The sequence below is a fragment of the Hermetia illucens genome, chromosome 1 (genome assembly GCF_905115235.1).
Source record: "Hermetia illucens chromosome 1, iHerIll2.2.curated.20191125, whole genome shotgun sequence".
In the NCBI taxonomy this organism is placed as follows: domain Eukaryota; kingdom Metazoa; phylum Arthropoda; class Insecta; order Diptera; family Stratiomyidae; genus Hermetia; species Hermetia illucens.
The window spans coordinates 79,003,671-79,029,631 of record NC_051849.1 but is presented as its reverse complement, the minus strand read 5'-3'; the positions used below and the strand labels follow the sequence as shown (position 1 = coordinate 79,029,631).

Here is a 25,961-nt window from a genome sequence, read left to right as displayed (position 1 = left end):
TAGGTTAGCATCCCATTCTGCGATAACTGCACGGCAAATTGCGGGAAAGGCAGGCATTAGCACTGCCATTAGAAATGTCCGAAACATTACGCGCGAGCAAAGCATCTTAAGCGCCGCAACTTACAGAGAAAACCGCCTCTCATAGAAAAGCACAAATTGGCCAGAATGGTATTTGCAGAAAATCACTTGCGTTGGAAGAAAAAATGGTGTAATTTTTACAGAGGAGAAAAAATTTAACCTCTACGCACTCGACGGTTTCAGCTATTGTTTCCATGATTTAAGGAAGAAAGAGAGAGTGTTAAGCAAAAGACAGTTTGGTGGCGGAAGTGTAATAGTTTGGGCTGTTAATGGTTACAATGGGCGGTCAACTATTCGGTTTTTAAGTGGGAAAATAGACAGCTCCCGGTATGTGCAAATACTAAGTGAAGAATTTAGCAACAATTTGGGAGCAATCGCGGGTCAGTCGTTCATATTCCAGCAAAATAATGCTGCGATTCATAGTGCAAAGAACGTTAAGCAGTATTTGCAGCAGCAACATACTGATGTCCTCGATTTTCCAGCGAGGTCCCCTGACTTGAATATAATCGAGAATTGTTGGGGGCAGCTGACCCTAATCGTTTATGCTGAATCAAAGCAAGGTGGTTAAAGGGTAGTATAGGTCTCAGGGCGAAACGTGAATTGGTACCCACGATGGAGCATAAAACCTAGTAAATGCCTGCTGAACCAACACCAACAGCTTTACTACCGAACCCTATCTGCAAGCTGCAGACGGAGAAGGATAAAGGCGAGTCTCCCGTGCCTAAAAATGGGACAAATTGTACAATTACCTGTCCCATATGTGATATCAAAATCTTGCTTGGGGATTTTAACAGCCAAGTAGGGAAGGAGCCCGTATTCAGGCGATACGTTGGCTCCCATAGCTTACACGAAAATAGAAATGATAACGGACTGCGGATTATTCTCAGCCTTGATGAATGTTAGAACATATAGGGGGGCCAATATACACTCGGATCACTATCTCGTTGGCATGGTGCTCCGAGCTCGAATAACAACACCACCTAGAATCCCCTCTGACAATCAGGTGAGAGTTAATACTGAAGCCATCCACAACACAGCCCTCCGCGACACCTATAAAACGGAAATGGATGCCGCAATAACCGCAGTCAACAGAGGACCTGGAGATGAAGTATCAACAAATGATCTTCACAACCACCTGAAGAATGTTATCATTGATACGGCCGCAAACATACGAGTAAAGTTGCATTCTCAAAGAACGCGGGCACGCGCAGAGACTGATCACAAACTCCGTCGAGCGGAGAAGCGACTTCACAGACGGAAAAAGGAAGCCTGGGAGAACCAACAAATCTGTGAACTAGAAAAGTACAGGCAGCAACCGCACCAGGCGCGGAAGTTTTAGCAACAAGTCAGCAGGATGAAGCCTTATAGACCTCGATGCTCATCCTGCCGACACAAAGAGGGAAATCTGATTTCCGACAGAATGGGCATATTGGGGCGATGGGTTGAGTACTTTGATGAGCTACTGAACAACCAGAACATCGGCGAGTTGGAGGTCCTGCCAACTGAAGACGACGGACAAATACTGCCACCACCAAGTTTAGGAGAAACAATCCGTGCAATTAATTGGCTAAAAAATCATAAGTCGCCAGGAGCTGATGGAATTACAGCCGAATTGGTTAAATATGGAGGCGACCAGTTACACCAAGTTGTTCATCAACTTGTGCTCAAGGTATGGGACAGCGAATCAATGCTTGACGGTTGGTAACGAGGCATTATCTGTCTCATACATAAAAAGGGAAATATCAAATAGTGCGCAATTATAGAGGTATCACGTTGCTGAGTACCATCTATAAGATATTCTCCGCTATCTCGCTAGGCCAGATAGCTTCATACGCCCACAACATCATTGGCCCATACCAAAGAGGCTTCACTCCAGGCAAATCAGCAACAGATCAGATTTTCTCTCTGCGGCAAGCGATGGAAAAACTGTTGGAATATAGACAATAGGTGCACCATCTATTCATCGCCAGGGTAAAACTCTACACGGCCATGAGAGAATTCGGTATCCCGACGAAATTAATAAGACTGAATAGGCTCACCCTGACCAATGTGCGAGGCCAGATAAAAGCAACATCAATAACGGTCTACGGTCTTTAACCTGGCCCTCGAGAAAGTGATCCGTGATGCTAAGGTAAATGCAAGAGGTACGATCCTCTTTAAGTCCACCCAACTACTGGCCTATGCTGACGATATCGACATCATGGGAAGAATCACCCGAGACGAAGGCAAGACAAAATATATGGTGGCAACGTCAGCACAGAAAACCAACCAATCAACAACATCAAACCGCACTGATCAAACGGAAAGAATAAAGATAGGAGAATACAACTTTGAGAACGTTGACAATTTCTCCTATCTAGGGTCGAAAATCGCAACCGATAACGGTTGTTGTCAGCCAACAGAGCCTATTTCAGCTTACAAAAACTGTTCCGTTCGAAACGTCTCACCATAGGGTCAAAGCTCTTACTGTACAAAACAATGATCTTGCCAGTCCTCATGTATTCCTCGGAGACTTGGGTTCTTAGCAAGAAAAATTGCGAACTCTTGGCCGCGTTCGAGAGAAAAATCCTCCGAAGAATTTTTGGCTCCCTACATGAGGATGGACGATTCCGTAACCTACACAATGGCGAAATCTATGAGGGATACCATGACCGTCCGGTCCTCATCCATACGGATTAAGTGACCCGCCCACCGTAACCTATTGAGCCGGATTTTATCCTCAACCGGACGGTCGTGGTATCGCTCATAGATTTCATCATTGTGTAGGCTACGGAATCGTCCATCCTCATGTAGGGGGCTCAACAATTGGGTTTTATTACTTGAATTCCATTTTAAAATGCCTAAATTTAAGGTGTCTTATCTTTTTACCTACCTGAAACCCGACTTTCTTTAATTACTGGATGCATTATACAGGGAAACTCCAAGTAATTACTCAGGAGAATGCAATTATGTCCAGTTATCTGAGATGCATACACAGCTTCTTGGAACTGTTTTATTATATTAATGTTTTCTTGAAAAACATGGGATTTCTTATGATTTTTACCGCCACCATATATTGTCATTGCGGGCAATCTTAATGGGTAATGTGGATAGGAAGGAATGCGTTAATAACAAGAACGGTACTTTCCTTGCCGACTGACGAGGCAACCCCTTTGCTACCGAAACACTGTTTACCTGATCGGCTTTTAAATGGTGGATAGAAGTGCGTTGCCATGGCTTCTATAGACATTTGCACATTATCATGGGTTATTTCCATTTAACTCCGAACCCGAACTTTCCTTTCCGATTAGTTATAAAACATTACAACTAAAAAAGGTATTTCCCCAATACTTTTTTGGAAGGTCGGATTCTCTCTCTCTTCATAGCGATCTCCATTCCTTCCACGCAGTGACTCGACTTGAACAGGTTCTTGATTTTATAACAAAATCACCAAATAAACTGACCAAATGCTGAATTGACGATTCCCAGGTCCTATTCTAAATTATATCAAATAAACAATTCAATACTGTTTATCTGTTGAGGCGCTTTGAATTCGTTCAAGATAAGCCTCGCGAGATAGGGGAGGCTTTCGTCATCGCACGTCGATCACGCGTCAATGCAAATTCGTTCCTGTGCAAGGTTAAGCAAGAATTGATCCCAAATAAAAGTCCTACAATATTTGATTACAAGAAATATGGGAGAACCGGCTACCACTATCGGCGGCGCAAAATAAAACAAAAAGAAAAGTGTTGAAAAAATCAAAAGCGGAAGCAAGCAGCGCACCATTTATTGCATCGCACAAAATTTGAGGAAAGCCAAAAGATGAATTTTGTAAGATTACGCGACATTCTCCACATTTTTGAATATCTTGCTACGATTGACACTCACCCTCGTCCTACACCGGTTAGTGGAGGTCCGCTATCTACTCTATGCAAAATATGTTAGTAAAAGGGTAAAATACTCCCGAAGGATGTTAGACCGCCACCGAATTGTTGGCCAGCGGCCTCTGATAAATGCTTCTAATATTTCTGTCGGCGTCGTCCTCCGCTCAAAACAACGCAACCCTCGTCATGAAACCAATAGCAGCGAAAACGAGCCAGAAAATAATTATCGTGATATTCCAGATGATACGCAAGATTTTGTTCATTTTGACGGTGGACTTGGTTTGACACCGATGAATAATTCGCCTCCGATATGGCTATTCGGGCGACACTCTTATCAATAATCGTTCGCAGTCCAAGCAATGAGGAATTTCGACGGGGAACAGTCTCTTTGTCTGCCAATCGACCTGAAAGGGACCAAGGCGAATTTCGTCTCATCCAACAAACCTTTTCGACTTTTATCCGGCACTTAGGCGCCTTCACATCTCGCTCCACGAAACAACGCACTGCGCACAAATGAAGGCAACTCGATTGACGACAACTCGATATTCCAAACAGAGGCCGAACCGAATTACGAGGAATTAGTGGAAATTACTCGCACTTAAATCAAAACAGAACAGACAACTGATGACTTTGTTTTGTTTGACGTAACTAACTTCATTGCATAAAATCGAAATGTCAAATTTTATTCAGCGGTTGGTAGGGTTGTGATCTGACTGGGTGCCATCTATACGTCGAAAAATTCGGAGACTAAGTCCATCCAGTTACCCCAGCATTTATCAGCAGAGGACAGTAAGTGCATGTAACGTCATAATGGCAAATGATTTAGATTGTTAATTCTGTGACGATCTCACAAAATAGTACGAAAATAATAAAATAATAAACAACGCTTCCGAGACATCAAAGGTTAAAATTTCTCATGTTCGATAAAGCCACGAAATACACACAGTGTTTCAAAACGACCGGACCAGCTGTATATCAGATGATTGCGCATGAAATTCTTAGTAGAAAATATTAAGTACTTTCTCTTGATTTCTTAAGGGTAGTCTGTGAATCCCTTTATATATAGCAAATGGGGCCATTACATGTTGTGTTCGAGGGGGTCTACATGCAAACCAAAAGGGGGTGCTCGATTAGTTCTTTTCGAAAATAGTCTTACTTCTGATATTGGGCGAAACATAGGAGAGTGAGGATACAAATTATGAGCTCCTGAAAGTGAGATAGATCTCGTTCTAAGAACCGATCCAACCGAAAAATCTGAAAAAAATTAGGCTAGTGCATCTATATGAAATCTAGGCCTCTAAATATATCCCATTCCGATATCTGCTCAAATAAAGTTAATAATAGCATCTTACTACATCGTCCTTAATTTAATTTAATTGATTTATTGTTCTTTTTAGTGACTACATCCATTATGCCTCCCAAGCGAGCGTTGTGGTCTGAAGGCGAGTTAGTATCCGTTGTACAAGCAGAATAGCCAGGAACGCTGAGCGCATATGAAGAATCTGAGAGGTATATTATATATATAATATTCTGTTAAGGGAAAGTCGCACCGCGTCCTTAAAGAATCCTTAAAGAACTGTGGTGCCCCTTTTGCTGGTTATAGTGTACCTATTAATCAAAGGAGGAATTAGGAATTTTAGTATATTCCCTACTTCCAGATCTTCCAACTCTGCATCTGGTATTAAGTGTTCTCCCAGATGCGTCGCCCTACTTCGCACAAGTGCCCAGAACGTGTATAGAGGTTTCATCACACTCCGCATAGAACCTGCAAGCAGTGCCCGTAGATATCCCTAGCTGCCGTAGGTAATAGTTTAGCCGACAGTGACCAGTAAGAATTCCCACACGATTCGAAGGTTTTTTTATTGAGGCTTTCTACCACTGAATGTGAAGGTGGACCATGTTGTTGCTCAGTAGCGTTGCCCAGGATTCCTACCCTATTCTTTTGGAATTCCTTATTATTCTTTTTATTTCGGAGTTACCCTCAATGTCGAATCTGATTATTCTGTGATGAGACATATGGCTCATCCGACACCCTCCAGTTACTGAACTGAGTTATGTCTAGTACCTCCTGTCTAGTGCTGGTCACAATTATTGGAGTGTTCCCTAAGTTATATATTTTTAACTTATTGCGAAGAGAATTGAATTAATTCAATTCTCTTCGATTGGTGTCACTGCTTCCCAAATTTCGTGATGGGCGTTGGCATCGCAGCCGAGGAGAAGTGGTAACGCCCTTTTCGCAGTACTTCACCAGTTTAGCGACTTGTTCTGCTAGAACACGGATATCGTCTCCTGGGAAGTATCCCGATGCCACGACTGCCACTTGAGTGCTCCTCCTGGCTTCAAATGAGACTTAAATAGCCACAAGGTCCCCGGCCAGGAACTCTGAAAGACATATATACTTTAAATTATGTTTAAGAATTATTGAAGCTCTGGGTTTTTCACAAGAGGAGTCCCAAATTACTTACATGCTTCCTCCTTGCAGATCGCGCATCTGCCCCCGGTACACCCAGGGCTCCTCAGCCAGCACTATTCTAATGTTCTCTTTGGAACTTGCCCTTGCAATTACCGCAGGTGGAGATTTATCTGGGCTATCTTAGCGCCGGCCATTCCTTCCGTTATTGTTTGGAGCTCTTCTCCACTGTCGGAGTATCGCCCCCTCCGACAAGGCATTTTCCTACGAGTCGCTGTCCGCTCTGAGCCCTAGAAGTCCTAGGTCTAGGTTGTCCAGCTTCTGCTCTTCACTGCACAGCAGGTTTACTTCCCTGGTTTATCCAGTAATTTCCGCCTCTATGGCTTTTTTTCGGGTAGGGTAGGTGAATGCATTTACGCACACAGTGTTGGACTCCCGGTTGGGTATGCCGTCGGAATACCAACTAAACATCTCCCCATCGTCAGAGAGCTAGCTTATAACCGTTTCTCACATTATTTCGGGCTAGTCCACGAACTCTCCGGGCTAGCCTTCAAATCAGGGAATTCCTTTCACCAACGGGAAAAGGAGGAGGAAGGGAACTGTCAATTCAAAGAACCCCTGCCATCCGGCTCCTCCACCGGTCGAGCTCTATCTTCTTAGCAACAAGAACGTAATGGGCAACATGGCTCCACCTGTCAGCCTCCTCAGCATCTCTTCGACAATGTTGTCTGGAGAGAGATCCCCTGTATTTAAATAGAGCTGCTTACGAACCTCATCTCACCTTCCTACAGCTTTCGATACTTCTTCTGGGACCTCGGTATGCTTTTCACCCGGTGTCTCCTCCGAGGTATGTTCCCTCTGCTTTTCCCTGTGCACATACATAGGTATATTGCTAATCGATAGTTGATATGGCAACTCCGACGGTTGATTGCCTCCAGGGATCGGTCATCTACCCCGATTGTGAGGAGTTTACCCATGCCCTTCACCTTGCTTCTGAAGACTCTCCATAATCGCGTATGGAGATCTTCATTCTGAGCGATTAGTAGGTCCACGAGGTCTTCCATCACCATGTGTGCTCCTGGTATATCGTCCGCAGCACATGTTGACAATTCTGCTCCTTCCCAGCCTGGCAATTTAGAAACTATGGTTCTAAACCACAATGTCTTCCGTCGCACAGTCCACCCCTTAATCGAAAGTGTATCCTGGTGAACACAAGTCATGGGAGAATTCGGTATCTCAACGAAATTAATTAGATTGACTAGGCTGACCCTGATCAATGTGCGAGGCTAGATAAAAGCAGCAGGATCACTCTCGAGACCATTCGACATTAACATCGGTCTAAGACAAGGGGATGCCCTATCATGAGTCATTTTTAACCTGGCCCTGGAAAAAGTGATTCGTGATGTTGAGGTAAATGTGAAGAGTTCGATCCTCTTTAAGTCCACCCAACTACTGACCTATACTGACGATATTGACATCATGGGAAGAACAACCCGAGACGTACAAACTGCCTTCATCCAAATCAAGCAGATGGCGCGAGATCTTAGGCTACACATCAAAGAAGGCAAGCCGAAGTATATGGTGGCAACGTCAGCACCAAAAACTAACCAACCAACAACATCAAATCCCCCAATAGGTTGCAGTGGGTGGATCACTTAATCCATATGGATGAGGATAATCCAGCCCGAAAAGTCTATAAGGACGATATCTATGGTAAGAAGAAGAGGAGGCAGACCCTGTGATGGAACGATTGCGTAGGCCAGGACACCAGACAGCTTTTAGGGATATCGAATTGGTGGAACTCGACGTAAAACCGGTATGTTTGGAGTTCCTTATTAAGGCAGGCCTGAACCGTATACCGGTTGTTGCGCCGTTGATGATGAAGATGATGATTGAAGTATAGTGCAATTTATACACCAATCTCCAAAAGTCAATTCTTCAATGGAAGAAGAAAAAAGTTGTGTTTTCAAATTTAAATGCAGTTGAGGATGTCTCAGCTCCGCTAAAGATCGGAACCGCTCGAGAGAGGAGGAGGGACGAGTTACTATAGTCTGAATAGTCGTCTAACATTCAGGTTCCCAGGGAGTAGGTGGGACCTTCTTAATCCTCTTATCCATTGTTAATTTTTTGCACTTTCATCGCACTGAAATAGTGCTCTCCGTGAGGTGGGGATTACGAATTCACTTAAAGTATTGCTTGTCATACAAGCAGGGGCTTAAGAGGACAACCGACTTTAGCCGCTCGAAACATATGTTATTTTTTGTGATTTTTTCTAGCGATTGCAACACTTTTATTAATGCAATTCTTCTTTAGTAATATAAATACACTCTTGAAGAATAAGAAACAAATGTTTTAATGTTTTTTTCCACAAATATATTTTATACAAAAAGCAGCTTTGAAAAGATTGTCTTCAAAATATAGATAGATAGGTGTTGATGAATTTGGGAAAATTGCTTATCTGAAAGATAAAGAGTAAAGCGAAAATACCAAAATACGGGATATTACCCTAAATTTTGAAAAAAGGCGTTTATGTGGTTATTTTAAATCAGGAAAAAATTGATATTGTGAAAAATCCTGACTTTTATTCTGACGAAAGAATATGTGATTAAAATTTGGTAAAGATTGGTTGAGTAGTTCCTCTAAAAAGTAAACCATGGCATAAACATATGTTTCGAAAAAACCCTTTTAAAATTTTTCTTAACGACAAAAGTTATTTGATTAATGCTTAATGCTCGTAACTATTTAAGGAATATTCGGATCATGATGAAATTTTTAGGGAATATTCTGGCACACCTACGCTCCATGAACATGCAATGAAAAAACAATTGCAAAAAAAATTGTGTAAAGTAGGTTGCCTCCGTACAGGGCTAGCAATCTGTAGATTTGGAAACTTTCTTGCTTTTGCTTTAGCAAACGGACTTACCGGTAATGACTTTTCGCTATCTTACTAGGACACGAGTTAGTTTTTAGACTATGTGTACGCTCCTCGACAACGGTACCGGGGGCTCCAAGGATGCTCGATTTTTCCAACTTGGGCAAAAGATCCAACATTGCTCTCTCTCTCTTGCGGCGCTGTGCTACTATATTCCGGAAAGTCTGGCGGAAGCAAGAATGAGTCTGGTGTTAGCCTAACAGTTACGACAACCGCAAGGTGCGTCTTCATTACTTGGTAGCCAGTTTCGGATAGGGCACTAACTGTAAGATTTTGGTGTAGGATGAAAAACATATCAATGGTACAAGTTCCAGAGAAGAAGGGGGCTTTCTATGAACAACTAAATGCAGTCCTGGAGAGACTTCCTAAAGATGATATTGTGATCGTGATGAGTGAGCTAAAGACTAAGATGGGTGCGGAAAACATCCTGCTCGGACATGATTTTGGTGATCGTAAAGATAATGGTGGGAAGTTTGTGGATTCCTGCTACCCCCATCGCCTCATCATTAGTGACACATTGTTCGAGTATAGCGGTTCCCATATGGGCAATTGGATTTCAATTGACCGACAACATACAAGTAATAAAATTAACTACTTTCCGATCAGCAGTAGATTTAGTAGTCGTGTCCTGGATGTGCGTAACAAGAGAGGCGCTAACATCGGCCTCGAAAGTGATCACCATCCAATGGTCGAGAGCTGCGCCCCATGTTTAACATCAACTGCATATATGATCCAGCTGCCGCTTGTAGGTACATTGAATAACCTGCCCGCATGACGCATAACGAATGAACTTGCATCTGATCGCAATCTCTCAATGGTCCTGTGAAAGGTAATGATCAGAAGAGGTGGAAGGAGCATTCCATCAGGTTACTTAACAGTATCACATTCGTCAAAGTTCCATCTATTGTAAAGAAATAATTAGTCATCATAACTGCGAATAGAAATTTTCTACTATCTATAAACAGACTAAAATCCTGGAGATTGTGGGCCTTCCTTGAAAACTATTCATCTACTCCTGGAGTTTCTGCAGCGGTGCTTTTCGATTTATACGAAAATCCTGGGAATCCAGGACGCTTTTCCAGAGAGTGGAAGAAGGGATGATCGATAAAACTACGAGAACGAGCATCTTTGTTCATTACGGCAATTGGAGGTGTATTCGCGTGCTTCGTGCCGCCGAACACATGCTAAAGTAAACCTGGAACACATCGAACAACATCTTCAAAGTTTCAGGTTGACGCGCTATACCGTACCAAGGGGTGGAGGGCAATTACATTGTGATTATGGTCAAAGCGACATATGATGGCGCGAAATGTCACGCGCTGAATCGAGGTAAAATCTCAGAGTCCGTCAGAGTTGTATCTTGTCACTGATATCATTTCTTTTTGCTATCGATGACGTTTTTCATGTTGCCTTGCCCGAAGGACGTTAAGGAGTTTAATGGACGATAATATCTTTCCTCAAATGCCTCGACTGCGGTTATGACATCTGTTTTCTCTTCGACCAAATGGCTTTGGATTTGGAAAGAAAGGCAGTCGGATTGAAGATAAACACCAACAAAGCCAAGGTTTTCAGTTTTACAGGTCACCACACTCCTGCTAACTGCATTAATGGTCATATCATCGAGAGTGTTGATCAATTTGTATATATATATATGTAGATAGGAAGCGTGATTTCTGCCGGTGGTGGCAGTGAATTGATGCTGCTCGACAAATTAACAGCGGTAGATCCGAACTCGCAGCCTTGTCTAAAATCAATAAATGCAGTTATCTACATACCGAGATCAAGTTGACAGTATTCTATGCTAATGTTATTTCTGGGAGTAGTACATGGAAAATGACCACCACTATTATTCAAAAGCTCCAAGGCTTCGTGAAGATTTATCTGTAACTTGTCATTGGGGTGCACTGGCCTGATATAATTTGTAAAGAAAAACTTGGCCGCCACCAGAAGTGACAGTGGGTAGGTCACACTGGCTAGCCCGACCACCAGAGTAAGCGTTTTAATTGAAACCGAAGGTGCCCAAGATATTCAGAGCTCGCATTCTAAAGACGTTGGTCTCTCCATTGGCCAGCACTTGGGGTCCTATTAGCACCATCTTCAGTGCAGGGAGGACGATCCCCGGGCTGTTGCTTTGGCTTATCCTCCCGCAAGATCCACTTGTCTCTAACACATGCTTGCAGACAAGCAGGTTCTCTCCAATTGGATGAGCTTACTCCTAGCCGGCCCTACACACTCTTGGCCCGTCCGAAGATGGGTTCTATTGGCCACCGCGTGGAGGTCGTGTGAGGACTTGCTGAATTATGAAATGAAATGAAATGAAGCAAACCAAATCAGAAGTGCCCGTTTGGTGCCTCCAAATTACTGTGCTTCACAAAAACTCACGAGTCTTAGTACGCTGCTCCTGGATTCACAACAAATTTATCCTTGAAATTACCTTTTGTCTGAAACATGGTCAAGCACCAATAGGAATATGGAATTACCGGTCTGATCCACAATGCGTTTTTCCGCAGTGTTAATGTATATGTGGCTGCCATTCACCCTTAATGGGTCAACCACACTTCCGCGTCACCATTCGTTGAAATGCGTCTCAACTCCCCCTTGGCTTTCCTCCTTTTACTCCTCTACCATTCTACGCCAAATGCTCTGGGAATGACCTACTGGTGGCCATCTTGGGAGATTGGTACGTGCGACCTACCCACTGCCACTTCTGGGGGTGTGAGGACATTCTTCCCGGACTATTCGTGGTGGTGACATGGAGTCAATTTTTGAAAAAATAAATAAACCGACGATAGAAGAAGAGGTGGTGGTGCCAGGCGCAACATCGGAAGATGAGCTACTGACTGGAAACCGGCTAAGAAGCGAAGGTCCGCTGGTGTCTTGCTCATGAACCAGTACCTGAAGGCTATGCATATTCTCCGCAAGATTGCTAAGAATAAGAAGGCCGATACTGTCGACGATCTGGATGAAAAAGACCTCGATAAATACCAGCTGATTGTTGAGGAATACAATAGCAAACGCCTGGCAGACGAGCAGAAGGCGAAGCCCACCGCTCTCAAACACAATCGATCGACGAGGTTGATCATATGCGGAGTGGGCAAGAGCTCGGATGCTAAACAACACCTGGAGAAAAGTACGCAGCAACAGTCCGCCGACAAGCCACGAATTGCAAAACCCTTCAATGACGTAGCCAGGGGCGCTGGCGAATGGTAATTCTGCAAATGACAAATTAGCGCCGGAGGTGTGGACCGGAGACAGTCATTGAGCATCTCCTGTTTTGATTCCTCTCAGGTGGTCCGTGCGTTCCAAGTTATAGCTTGCGAGGACCAATTCTCCAGGGACTTTCTCGGTTCGTGCGTCATTAAGATCAGTGACGCCTGGCAGGGCATAAAGCTCAAAGACATCCCCTACGACGAGATTCCCAGGAGCCCGGTCGATTCCCGAAGATCCTTATGGATAAGGACAAGTTTGTCCAATTCGTGAGTCTTCAAAACCCCAAGATTCCCATGGATGACTAGGTTGTTATCAAGGAGAAGGAACTGCAGACAAACAGCCAACCTTTTATTCTTCGTATAAATGGAGGCACTGGAAAAGTTCGACTATAAAGTGCGGTTCGGAGTCAGGAACGCAAAGGTAAAAGTGTTCCGCTCTGCAAAACCGGACGACGACCTGGATCCAATCGATGCCGCCAACGAGCTGTTGGAGGAGATGAGCATCGACGGTCCGACGGGGACTGACGAGCCCCTCATACAAGCAGATCATGCTGAGGGTAAGGTAGGGAAATCTGCAACACTCGAAGTTTGCCTCGGCTAATCTGCTTGTTTTTCTCCTAAAGGAAGACATCAACATCGCACTAACACAGGAGCTCTGGGTCGGAGGTGATCAAACCATCAAAGGGCTCCAAAGCAAATATTTTAATTTATTCCACAGCACAGGAGACGATGATCAGGACAAACCTAGAGCATGTATCCTCGCGAAGAAGAGTCTGCACCTGAGTTCCCGCGACCTAATCGTGGACAAACTGGAACAGGCGGGGGCAGAGAGCGTGTATATTTCCTCTGCTTACATGGCTCACTATCGAACGGTTCCACCAGGAGAGCTACAATATTTGACGAGCACCATAGCAACAAAGAGAGTCCGCAGAGGTCTCCAAATCCTTCAGAGATCCCAGAAGGATCAACTGGAAAAAGTTTGGTCGCGTAATTAAGATCAAACTCGTCGGTGCGCAAATTGGCAAGATTGGCACGGCAGCCGAACTGGAGTCAAAAGTCGGGGCTCTGAAAAAAGCATTCGATGCCGCCTTTAAAGTCCCGTGGTCTGCTAAATACAGCAAGAAGACACTGCCACCGTGGTGGAATGAAGATCTCTCCAACCTCAGGACGCTGACCATCTGCTACAGGCATAAATATTGCCAGCCATACAAAGACTGCCTGAATAAGTACAAGTCGGCCATCAAGACCGCCAAGAGGTGGTTGAAAGGGTTGCGATTTACGGAAGCTGTACCTTTTTAGGATACGTACCACAGTCCTTGAGACGCGCACGAGTTGTTTTCATACCAAAAGTGGGCAGGCGCGGCCATGAGTGCGCGAAGGACTTTCGCCCAATCAGCCTCACCTCTTTCGTGCTGAAAACCCTAGAGCGTGTCTTAGACATCCACTTAAGGGCGATTATGAAGAGAACGCCTTTCTCTAAGTCCCATCATGCCTATCCATAGGAACCACTCTCAACGAGGTAATTGGCACGTACAAGCAATATACCCTAGCTGTCTTCTGAGGTATAGAGGGAGCATTCAACAACGTTAGTACCAGCGCCATCAAGGAAGCCTTGACCGGTTTTGGGGTGCAGGGGTATCTTATGCATTGGATTATATCCATGCTAAGTATCCGGATAATTCAGTTGGATCTGGGAGGCAACCACTTGACCAGAGCTGTGAACAGTAGGGCGCCCTAGGATGGCGCCATCTCTCCGGTGCTCTGCAAGATGCGGACTCGGCATAAACCCAGCCAAAATGGAACTGATGCTATTCACCACCATAACAAGAGTACCTGATTGAAAGATTGGTTCATTTCTCCAATTAAAGTATTTGAGTGTAATCCTAGATCCAAAAATTGGGATTGAACGTAGAACTGACGGTTCAGAAGGCCTGTATAGTCTTCTATGCCTGTAAGAGAACCTTTGCAAAAAAGTGGGATCTCCGGGCGAGGATGGTTCCCTGGATGTTTACCGCTGTGGTGCGTCCAATCCTAACGTACGGCTCTATTGTATGGTGGCAGGCTTTGAGAAAAAACTTCACTAGAACGAAGCTTAACAGCATTCAAAGAACAGCGTGTGCAAGTGCTACTAGGGCTCTGCAGTCCTGCCCGGCAAATGCTCTCGATGTACTCCTGAATCTCCCTCCCCTAGACCTCCACATTAAATACGTTGTAGCGCGCAGTGCCGTCAGACTACGTGAGTCCAGATGCTGGACAGCGAAGCCCTTTGGCCACAGTAACATCCTAGACGAAGTACCTCGGGAAATCTGGGCATTCCCTATGGACGGACTATGCTATACGCAAGCTGAACTTCACGAGAAACTTTCCTGTGGACTTTCCTGACAGGGCAGAGTGGAAAACCGGCGTGTTGCAAAGTTATGACACAGTATTCTTTACTGATGGATCAAAGATGGTCGGTATCCACAGTGTATGGTCGTATGATCTCCCAGGTTTCGCCGGTGTATTCCAAGCGAAGGTACTGGGATACAGGAAGTCTATCGATGGTTGGTGCATGGTCCGAGCCCCAAGCGTAACATCGCGATTCTGACTGACAGCCAGCGGCCATTAAGTTCTTGTATTCAGCGAGGACATCCTCCAGGCTGGTGGGACAGTGCAGAAACGCGCTGAACAGTCTGGGCAAGGTCACTCTCCTCAGAGTTCCCGGGCATAAGAACATAGAGGGGAATGAGTGGGCTGGCAGACTGGCGAGGCAGGGCTCTGCTCCTGGCAGCCCATCGGCGGGCACAGTCGGTGTCTCGGTGGCGGCTGTCAAGGACGAAATTTACTCACACTACTTAGTATATGACTAAGTCATAATTACTTCTAGATCGATATCCGTCCCACGGACATATATATGCGCTACGGGCTATGTATGATACAATAGAACGTTCATCATTAAATATTGTTAAATAAAAAGTCCGCAGAACCTTTCATACTTAAAACGTTGAACTTCCGGTTCCCGACTTGTTTTAAAATGGCCTTTGGCAAAGTTATTAGGGAAAACCTTACTTTAATTAGAGCGATTAAATTAGGTTATCTCAAGATAGTTACAGAACAAGAACAATGCAAATAATCGAGTAAGCGAGTTTGCAACAATGTAACGCGTAGCTCTTGAAAATAATTTTTTTACCGAGTACAAGTGCTTCTTTTTGTGTGATGTCTTCTGGCAAAATGAGTCAATGGGCGAATCAAACGAAAGAAACCCCATCATGGGATCAAGACCAATTGATCGGCTAAAGGTTGTTGTGCAGATGCTCCTTCCTCTCCCGTTTTATACGTGAACTTTGTGCGTCCTGTTGGGTGGCTCATACTGGAATCAACTCACCTTAGTGGAAATCACAATCACAAGATTCACCGAGTTTTAACATACTTCGTGGAAAGTGAGGCTGATTCATATGATTGCATTGAACAGAGTTGGATTTCACACACGTATATGTATATATTTCGGTTTCGGATGCTTAAAACATTATTTCCGGCGCAATTATATTTCACCCCGTTTCTCCGAAGATTCTTTATCCTTTGCACAGTCGGTTCCAACCTAAAAATGGCAATCAGCACTGGTCAGCTGATTTATTGCTTTTGATGAAGCCCATGTCTGAGATTTGGACCCGTCCCCAGGCAATGAAGATCCTTTTAGCAGAAATTCAAAATTATTGATTTATATGTGGTTCAGATTGATACGTGATGGTATTTCATTTTATCGATTTCATTCGTGATCTGATTGAATACGTGCAATTTATTCTGATCAGAGGGAGGCTCTGGGGATTTGCGTTTTTGGGGAATCAATGGATCTGTGGGCTTACACCAAAAGTATAAAAGAAGCTGAGTTGATAAGCTTATCGACCTTTCTAGAAGCATTCGTCACGTGAGCCATTTTTGGATTTTACTGATTTAATTTTAGTTGCTAATAAATTTGGTAGCAGTGCTAACTGCTACTTGGTTCCCGTGGTTCTAGTTCCAATAGTAACGGTTGTTCCATATCTACATGTATTACTAAGTGATTTTTATATGTAGACATATTCTAGAAGACATATATATTAAGTCTATTGAACCTTTTCCTCCATATGGGCAGAATCACGTATCTATTCCACTTATATCGTGATACTGTAGGTCGCAACTTCCATTTTTCTCATAGTTCGATGGGAGAACCAGACCAGGTTTGGTAAGCATACGAAGGAACGGATTGCATGTTGTGGCCAATACTTGCCCTCATAGCGACGATTGTATCTATATAAGTCCCATGAAATCTCCAATCCATTTCGAGTTTAAATGCAACAGTCTACGGCGTATACTCTAGGCCATTTTTTTGAAGCGAAAACTCCGTGAAACCACAAACACGCGATGTAGCCTCATTTGTTACCGCAGCCTTTTCCTCTGTTTGCATTCGAACTTTATATATGCACGTGGAGACCGGGGCTTAAACCATATTTCTTGTAATATACAAGAAGTAGGATGGTTTCAACTGGATATACAATTTGTACACATTCGTATGTAGATTCAAAACGAACGGATGTTCCTGGCATGGAACTATCTTGGCCAGGTTTTCGCCTCTGACAGGTTGAAGTCGTGGTCCGTTTGTTATTGAGTACTTTTGTTTGAGAAAAAATACAGGGTGGTTGAAGATGTTGTGACTTACGATCTTCCTCATTCCGTCGAATTAAGGCCTTTTCAGAGAGATTTCACACCTAAAAGATATGTACGATACAATATAGAAATAAGTCTGCTTCACAAAATGTTTTGCGAGGTTTAGCACAGAGTCGAGGAGCTTTGGTATTTGAATATATGCGTGAAGTATATAGACATACATTGGGTTCGGTGGAACAAAATATCAACGTTTTTTGTGAAGAAAGACCTTATTCAAATCAATATACTGCAATATATGTCTGACATGAAATCAGATAATTGAACGTTTAAACTATTTAAAATCTCATGTATGTGGCACCTGGAACGTAAGAAGGGTTCCTACAAGTGCGAAAAAGGGATACGCGAAACATCACTTTAGTAGGTGACGTGATATCACATCAGTTTTTGAGAAAAGTGATATTGCTAAATAATATCACAAGCATCACCTTGCAATACTCCAATAGTACACGTGATGTTATTTCATCGACATGACATATTACATACGGTGGCCGATATTACCAAATGCTATTTATTACCACGATTACAGTTTGACTCGGTGATGTTCATTACGTATTGTAATGTAATAACACATCGACACGGACATTTCAAAACATTACTTATTCAAGAGTAATATGATCATCACCTATTTACTGAGTAGCGATGCGGCGATGTTGTGACGTATAGTGATGTTTAGATTGGTGATGCTTACTGCATTAGATATGTTGTGTGGTGTTACCATTCTGGGTCAATTCGAATGACCCAATAAATGTCGACGAAGGAAGATCTGGTTTGATACTTTTGGGAAAAGTCTTTTCTCCGCAAGCTTCATTTTCCGTTTCGTTTCGACATCCCTCTGACGCAATAACCCTATACACCTAAGCCGAAGAACCTAGAACAAGAGTTCACTCTCGGGCAAAGCATGGAGAAAAGGTATTGAATATAACCTTGCATTGATAATTCAACCATACTGAACAGGGTTTTGGCGTTCATATAAACTTATTCGGTCTCATTTTTGTTTAAGCGACTACCACAAAAAGTACACTTGCATACTCGAAACAGGCGAAAATATTTGAAATGAACTCGGAAATTGTGGATGACGAAAATAATAATCCGAATCGAGTATTTTCAATTTGGAGGACAAAGCTGAAGAATTAAATGCTTTATTTGCATAATTGAGTTCTTAATATTTAGGCCTTTTAGACGTCATTCGAGTGTTCTAGATCCGGTATGCCTAAATTTGTACAATGAAGCATCTTTCAAGCCAATACTTAACCGAACGAAAAATGTAAAATTGGATAAAATAGGCGATTGGAATTCCACGCAAATGCGGTCGCCGTGATTGAATGAAAGAAAGCCTTTGCGAATGGCGTTTTCGTTTACCAGCCCTTTTTTAAAGGTTTTTTGTAAAGCCAAACCTTATTGTTAAAACCGGTTTACTGTCTGTCTGTCTGAATATCTGTCACACGCATTTTTCTTGGAAACGGTTCTAGCGATTGACGCGAATTGAACTGATGTAGCGTTTAGCACTTGCCTTTGCTTCCAAAGTCGATCACACAATATAGACAATTCGATTGAAGTCTGGTGAGCATGACCATTCCTCAGATGAAATGAAATATGCAAAACTGTCGTTCTATCACTCTTCTTCTTCTTTTTCTCCGACCTTTGTCCCGTTCACAAGCGGGGTCGGCTTGTCGTGATCGGTTTTGCCTTTTGGTTCTATCAAATGCTTGATCTGGAAGCAATCGCGAGGCTTTTAAATCCCTATCCAGCGTATCAAGCCACTGTTGTTTTGGCCTTTTGGCCGCGTACCATTGACTTCGAAGTTCAGACAAATCTTGGCAAGTGAATTCTCGTTAGCGCGAATTACTTGACCATTGAAGACACCTTTTTCGCAGCGGTTCCACGATCAGTGCAACCCTGTATTGATCGCGGATATCCTCATTTCGGATGTGATTAAAACGTGTCATGCGACTAGTACAACGCAACATCTTCGTCTTCATTATAGTCGGCCAACACTCATAACCATAGAGAACGGCGGGACGGACGACAGTTCTCCATTGGCTGATAGCATTGACCAGAGATATTTAAATCGCTCAGTTCTTGACACGAAATTGCCGCTGACAGTGATTGTGCCCGTTTCAGGGGAATCGTTCGTCAAACGTTCAGTTTTATTTAGATTTAATCTGAGACGGTGTTGCATGAGGCGATCATTCCAAGTTGCTCGAGATCATTGTTGCTATTAGATGCTAGGAAAACACTATCTGCATAAAGCAGTGTATAGGCCGCGGGACGTTGAATGTCCCGTGTGATAGTGTCCATAACTAGAACAAGGAGGAGTGGTAAGAGGGTCCTTCCTTGATGAACACCAGCAGTGACACGAAGCGACTTTGACACACCACACTTCGAACTTAACTTTTCGGATTGTGGTAGAGCAATTGAATCCAGCGCACGATTTCTTCTGGCACTAAGTGTTGTCGTAAAGTATACCAGATGAGTGGCACACGGTCAAACACTTTCTTCAGATCTAGACATGCAATGCAAAGAGTGTGATGTTTCTCACGGTATTTATCCATGAGTAATCGCACAGCGTGTATTGCATCAGTAGTTCCACAGTTCTCGACAAATCCAGCTTGATTCACGGTTTTTTCAACGATTTCGCGAATATGGTTGTTAAGAATGCGTTCAAAAATCTTCATGGTATGGGAAAGTAACCAGATTGGAGGGTAATTTGAACTTACTGCTGGACTACCTTTCTTTTTCCATATTGGAACTGTGGTAGTGTAGTAGTGCCAGTCAGATGGTATTCTGCCTGAAGCAATAAGCCGATCTCAAGTGCTTAATTTATCGTAAAGGTATTTGTAATTAATATCCTTTCTAGGCGGTATCCCGAATTACTGATACCGAGGGACAACATGACAACGAGGTTTCACTTCGATAAGAAGTTTGAAACACGTTGGAGTAACAAGACAAACTGGGAGAGCGTGGCTGCGACATACGGCTTAAACCAGCAACTGATGACTTGGTACACTGACGGATCTCTCACAGCAGAGGGAGCGGGTGCCGGTGTCATTGGTCCAAGGAAAATGTACTTTGAGCCAATGGGCAGGTACACTAGCATATTCCAGGCGGAAATTTACGCCATAGACAAATGTGCCTCCTTTAATCTGCAAAGGAACTACAGGGGGCAGAACATAGCTATTCTCACCGATAGCCAAGCAGCGATCAAGGCACTTAGGTCCAACCAGGTGAACTCTAAACTGGTATGGGAATGCCTTGAGACACTGAATACACTCGGCTCGTCCAACAAGGTCTGGATACTTTGGGTTCCATGCTGGGTTGGAAGGCAATGAGGCAGCGGATGAACTAGCCAAGAAGGGAGCAGGGATGCCTTTACACGGGCCAGAGCCCTTCTGTGGAATCGGAAACGGTTTCATGGCTATGAATCTAAGAAACGAAGAGAAACGGTTGAGGAAACTATATTGGGCGGGCCTACCAGGGATGGAGCAGTCCACGGGGCTTATTGGGGGATACAAACCCATGCGTACAAAGGATTGCTTAAACCTCACCAAAAATCTGCGGATATCTGCGGACACTGCCTGCAGGTTTTGTGAGGAGGAGGACGAAACCTCTATGCACGTCCTGGGACAGTGTCCGGTACTTGTGCAAAGTAGGTCGATACATCTGGGAGAACACTTAATACCATATGCAAAGCTGAAACATCTGGAAGTAGGGAACATACTAAAGTTCCACGGGTTACAGGCCTCCTTGAGATACTATGATCAACAGGTACACCATAACCAGTAAAAGGGGCACAATAGTTCTTCAAGGACGCGGTGCGACTTTCCCTTAACAGAATAATAATAATAATTTGTAATGGACCGTTCGGGTAACCGCGATAGCTTTCTTTGCTTCCCGGTTGGCATTCTTATGAATTTGTTAATTGGCGATCGTTTTATCTTTGAGAAATTTGTGGCGGCGACATTTCTTTTCACGGACCTTCATTTGAACATCGTAATTCCGGCTAAGTATCTCAGTTGATGTATCGCTTACCTGGCTTGCTGACCGCGAAGGTTGCAGAGGCCGCTTTGTGGATCGTGTCTTTTATTTGGTTCCACGATTCTTTCACATTCGTAATGGTTGGTAATCGCATAAGTGAGATCATTTCTACTTTCTTCTCAAGAAATCGCTACCATTTCAAGCGTGGTGGGCCAGTGCGTTCCTCACGCTGTTTTATCGGTGGCTTGATTCGCAGGATGGCAGAAAACGGCCGATATTGAGATGCGATGGTCTCATAGGGAACGACTTTGCAATCAGTGATGGTGACAAAATGTCGGTGTCTTATGAGAATATAGTCGATTTGCGTTATATTATTCCTACTATAAAACGTACGAAGATGAGACAATCGTTTGATGAACCATATATTCATAAGTACAAGGTCATGGGTGTCCGCAAAATCGACTATACCCTCGCTACCGTCACTACGCGCTCAAAACTCCTTTCCCCTACGGTAAATGTTGCCGTCTGCCTTTTCACCCACATGACCATTAAAGTCGCCGGCAATGATGATATGGACATCAGGAGGCATTTTGCAGGTCTTTTCATCGAGAAGTTGCCAGAAGGCACCTTTCATCGCATCAGGTCGACTGTCTGTGGTGCGTACGCGGTGAAGAAGTAAATAGTGTGATCAGCTGATATAATGGTGAGCTTCATCAGCCTTATGAACCTAAATCGCAGCAATCCGCATTGGTGAACTACTAATGGTACCATAGTTCAAGTACCACGATACACTTTTTATATGAATTTGATCCCCTCATCCATGCTGGCGCAAATTGCGCCTCAAATCATGATAACAGACTGAAAATATTTGATAACCGCCTATTGCCTTCGCAGACCAGCTTCCGCTATATATATAATTGTGGGCTTATTCTACACGAACAGCTTCCCTTCAATGAACAGAACACCTTCCCATTGCTGATGGCATCTTTGGAGAGGTTTAGTTTACATTTTAATTTTACAAAAAAACACTGACTTTGAACTACTTTGACTTTGAAAATCACGGAATTTTGTGTTTTGGTTTAAAATTTTTCTTTTTTTATAGGAGAATATATCTTTCAAGCAAATAACTGATCAAGAGAATATCAAACAACTCCGCAAAGTGGTTTTGATCGACCAGAAAGTGAAGATGAACCAGGTTATTAAGATTGTGAAAATATCAATAGGATTCGCATGATACCAATGGTGAGAAACTAGAATTGCGACTGAAAGTAAGAGAACCAATGGAAAACGCTAATAAAAGAGCGTTCGTATGAGGAATTACCAACGTGCTCATTCTCAGCATTAGTTGCAAATAGTCAAGATTATTTCTGCGATTTCTCCTCCCTTTTTAAATGGCGGTCAAAATTATATTCTAGTGGCCTCAGAAAAACATTTGCCTTCCGTGAAATTGCAAGGATTCACGCAGACGAGTGAAAAAATTTGAACACTTGCCGGCTGATGAAAATCCTTCTGAAAGAACTTGGGCTCGCCTGAGCGGCATTTTTGTTACCCCTGGAGAAGTGGGACATGAAAACCCTAATATGGCTTTTAACGGGACCCTGTGCTTAAAATACCATAAGGAAAAGATTGGGGTGGTGGTTTCGGATATGTGCAGCCAATGTAACGAGGAGGAGGAGACGGCCCTGTACTTTTTATGCAGTTGCCGGCCTCCTCTGGGCTCAGATGTAGACACGTTAGTAAGGTTTTCTTCAATGAAGAGTCTGCACACTCTCTGCCTCTGGAGAATGTTCTCAGATTCGCTAAAGCCTGCGGACGTCGTAGACGGGGAGTCATGAAACAGGCGATTTACGGGGATAGTGCAATGGGCTTAACAATGGCCTGAATGCTCGGAGCTGCGGCTCCCCCTAGTAAACAAAACTAACTAACTAATCCCCGGGCTGCGCCTTTTCTTATGTCATTTACAGTATTTTTGAATAGGATCCGCCTTATTAGAATGCATTAGGTCACCTTGATTAACCAAATGTGATTTTTTTTCTAATGGTGGCCACCATTTAAATTAATTTAAATTAAAAGTTGTCTTAATTTAAATTAAAAAAATTAATAAACTAATAAAAGGAATATTCACAATTCTGGAATGATTATTTGACCGTGTAAAAAGAATATTTCCTTTTATGATAAAACAAAGTAACCACTATCCAACCACAACAATTCTTCTTAATTTTTTACATTTGCAGCCTTTTTTCATTATACTTTTCATGGAAATTTCGTGGGTGCAGTCAATCATTTTCACCCTGTAGAATTGAATAAAACTAAATGTACATATGTCTGCTTTATCATGCCATAGTTTTGTCTTCCTTTCGATGGGCAATTGCTTGAAGGGAACTTTTTGACTTTGGTGGTGCATTTTTTATGTGGTTTCCAGGAGGTATGAGCAAAGTTACCACACAATCTACAAATATACAATGCATACCTAAATGAAATCGTCCTACATGCACACAGGGAACATATAGTGCATAAGGAGGATATAAAAGGCGGTGTGAGTCCTTTGGAGTTCGTTATTTTTATTTTTGTAACCCCTCGCCATCATAAGATCGTTTGTATATTTCATTTTATTTATGAGCAATATGAGCCTATGTGTCTTGCTTGCCAGCATTTTATGCAGTCAAATGTGTCTTACAGGAAACATATTGCTACATATATACGTGAGTGAATTTATTACTTTCCATGTTTTCCAATTGGTTAGGCGTTATAGCGCCATTTTTCTTTTCAATGAAATATCTGAAAGGTGGAGTGTTCTGATAATGACCTCATGTTGAAAAGATTGCAATTTGCGGTGACTTACAGAATTGTTAAAAAGAATTGCCTGTTGTGACATTGGAAGTATCTCAATGTAAATTTATGTGTGTATATAGTGCAAGAAGATAAATTTCTGTCAGATTCAAATGGTTTCATTTAACCTAATCTCAAGTAGCCAAATCATTCCTAAAGACAATCGTGCGAGCAAAAGATAATTTCTGTCATTGAGATCGCAACTCGCCCATGTGAGAAACTGCCAAACATTGGGAAAGAAAAATCAGAAAAACGTTTAAATTACAAAGCAAACAATATGTTGACAATCCGATTAAAGTCTTCATGACAACAATAGTAACAATCACATAAAAAAAGTGTAGGTTCATATATGTAACAACAATAGTCAATCAGATATTCACCTTTATAAAAAGCATCCCAATCATTAGTTCTGCTAGGTTTTTGCTTTCCGCTACCAAACAATTCGTCATTCATTCCGCACAGATAATTTTCAAAAAATATGAACAAATAGTGAAGAATTGTATAAACCAGGTTTAAAAAAATATTGAAATCATAGTGCATGTAAACAACAACAATTTTCATTCTTCTTTGATGTTCTGCAGTATGACTTACAAAAACCATTCATGAAATGGATGGAACCGGGAATGGCTAGAGAATATACTTCTCAAATATGTAATTTAACTCTCTCTTATCAAAACGAGGGAGTAGTCCACGAAATCACCTAGTTTTATCTCTGTAGAACTTTGAAATGCTTTGCAACTGGCTCTGATAGGGCTAAGGAAAAGATATTTTGGAGTATTTAGCAATTAATATTTTAAGCGTAGCAGATCCTCCTGGTTCAAGAGAAGGCTGGGGAGGTTTTCTTATTCTTACAGTAATATTGTAACTAAATTACTGCAATTAATGACAACAATTCTATATAAAAGTATTACATTTTATCGGTGCTGTAATTTCGATATTTCAATACTTGTAACCGGTAAACCGTTCATTCAAAAAGTATTTTCTCCGGTTTGTAGTGAAATATACCCAGTTAAAAAAACATATTTTCTGTGGTTTTAGATATTTTTATATATATTTCACCGCCAATTTTGTAGCCTTTTCGTTTGTGTTGTTTTTTATTAAGGTTTTGTGTAAAACAAAACCTTATTAAAATCGATTTACTGTCTGTCTGTCCGTCAGCCTGTCGATCTGTCTGTCCGTCACACGCATTTTTCTCGGAGACTGTAACAGCGATTGACACGAAATTTGGTGAAAAGGTATGAACTGTGTTACCTCGAATTTAAGGGAAGGTCCCCATACATGCAAAGGGGGGGGGGGGGGGGGGGGGAGGGTGTAAATCTGAAAAATCTGAAAAAAATCAAGAGGCTACTAATATATAGTGGCTAGGCTCCGAAATATCTTCCATAGCGATATCCCTTCAAATAAAGTTTATCATAGTATATTACTATAATTTTCAGTAATTGGCTACAGAACCCTCTTAAGTTCATCCTAGCACCACGAAATTTTGCAGAAATGTAGGCTATAATATAGGATTTGATCCTTTAGTTTAGTGGAAATCGCGCCATCACTAACAAAGTTATAATAGATCAAAGTTGTCACTTTTTTGCAAATTCTAGATTTTGAATGTCAATATCACCCGAAAGTGGATATTCTCACATAATATATGCATATATTACGTGTTAGGTACTAATGGAGCAAATCCACACTCAAATGTCTTTATAAAAGAAATACACAAGACCCGTCATTCCTGAAGCGTCCAGCTTCTGGTTTCCAGACTTGTTTAAGAAGTAGGCAACGCTATTTCTATTTTCCGCGTAGGTGTATATCGGGAGGCATGGCAAATATTTTGAAGAAGGGAACACCTGGCTTTATATTATATGTATAATAATAATTACTTTGACGGCAGCCAGTTAAAACTGGAAAAAGTGTTTCCAAAATTTCAAAAGGGAATAAAATCTTGCGTAACCGCTTGATACTGCTGAGCTATACGCGCATTTATACCT

General features: G+C 42.5%; 1 protein-coding gene across 3 annotated transcripts in view; it reads right to left on the bottom strand.

The window, feature by feature from the left end:
- LOC119656311 (steroidogenic acute regulatory protein-like) overlaps nt 1-4,604 on the bottom strand; it is a 40,855-nt gene extending 36,251 nt beyond the window's left edge. The window contains exon 1 of one of the 3 annotated variants that reach the window (XM_038062762.1): nt 3,946-4,604. The gene's annotated coding sequence lies outside the window, so the exon portion shown is untranslated. The remainder of the gene's footprint in view (nt 1-3,945) is intronic. The other 2 variants (XM_038062771.1, XM_038062781.1) reach the window with 2 other exon arrangements.
- Between the last annotated feature and the right edge of the window lie 21,357 nt (nt 4,605-25,961).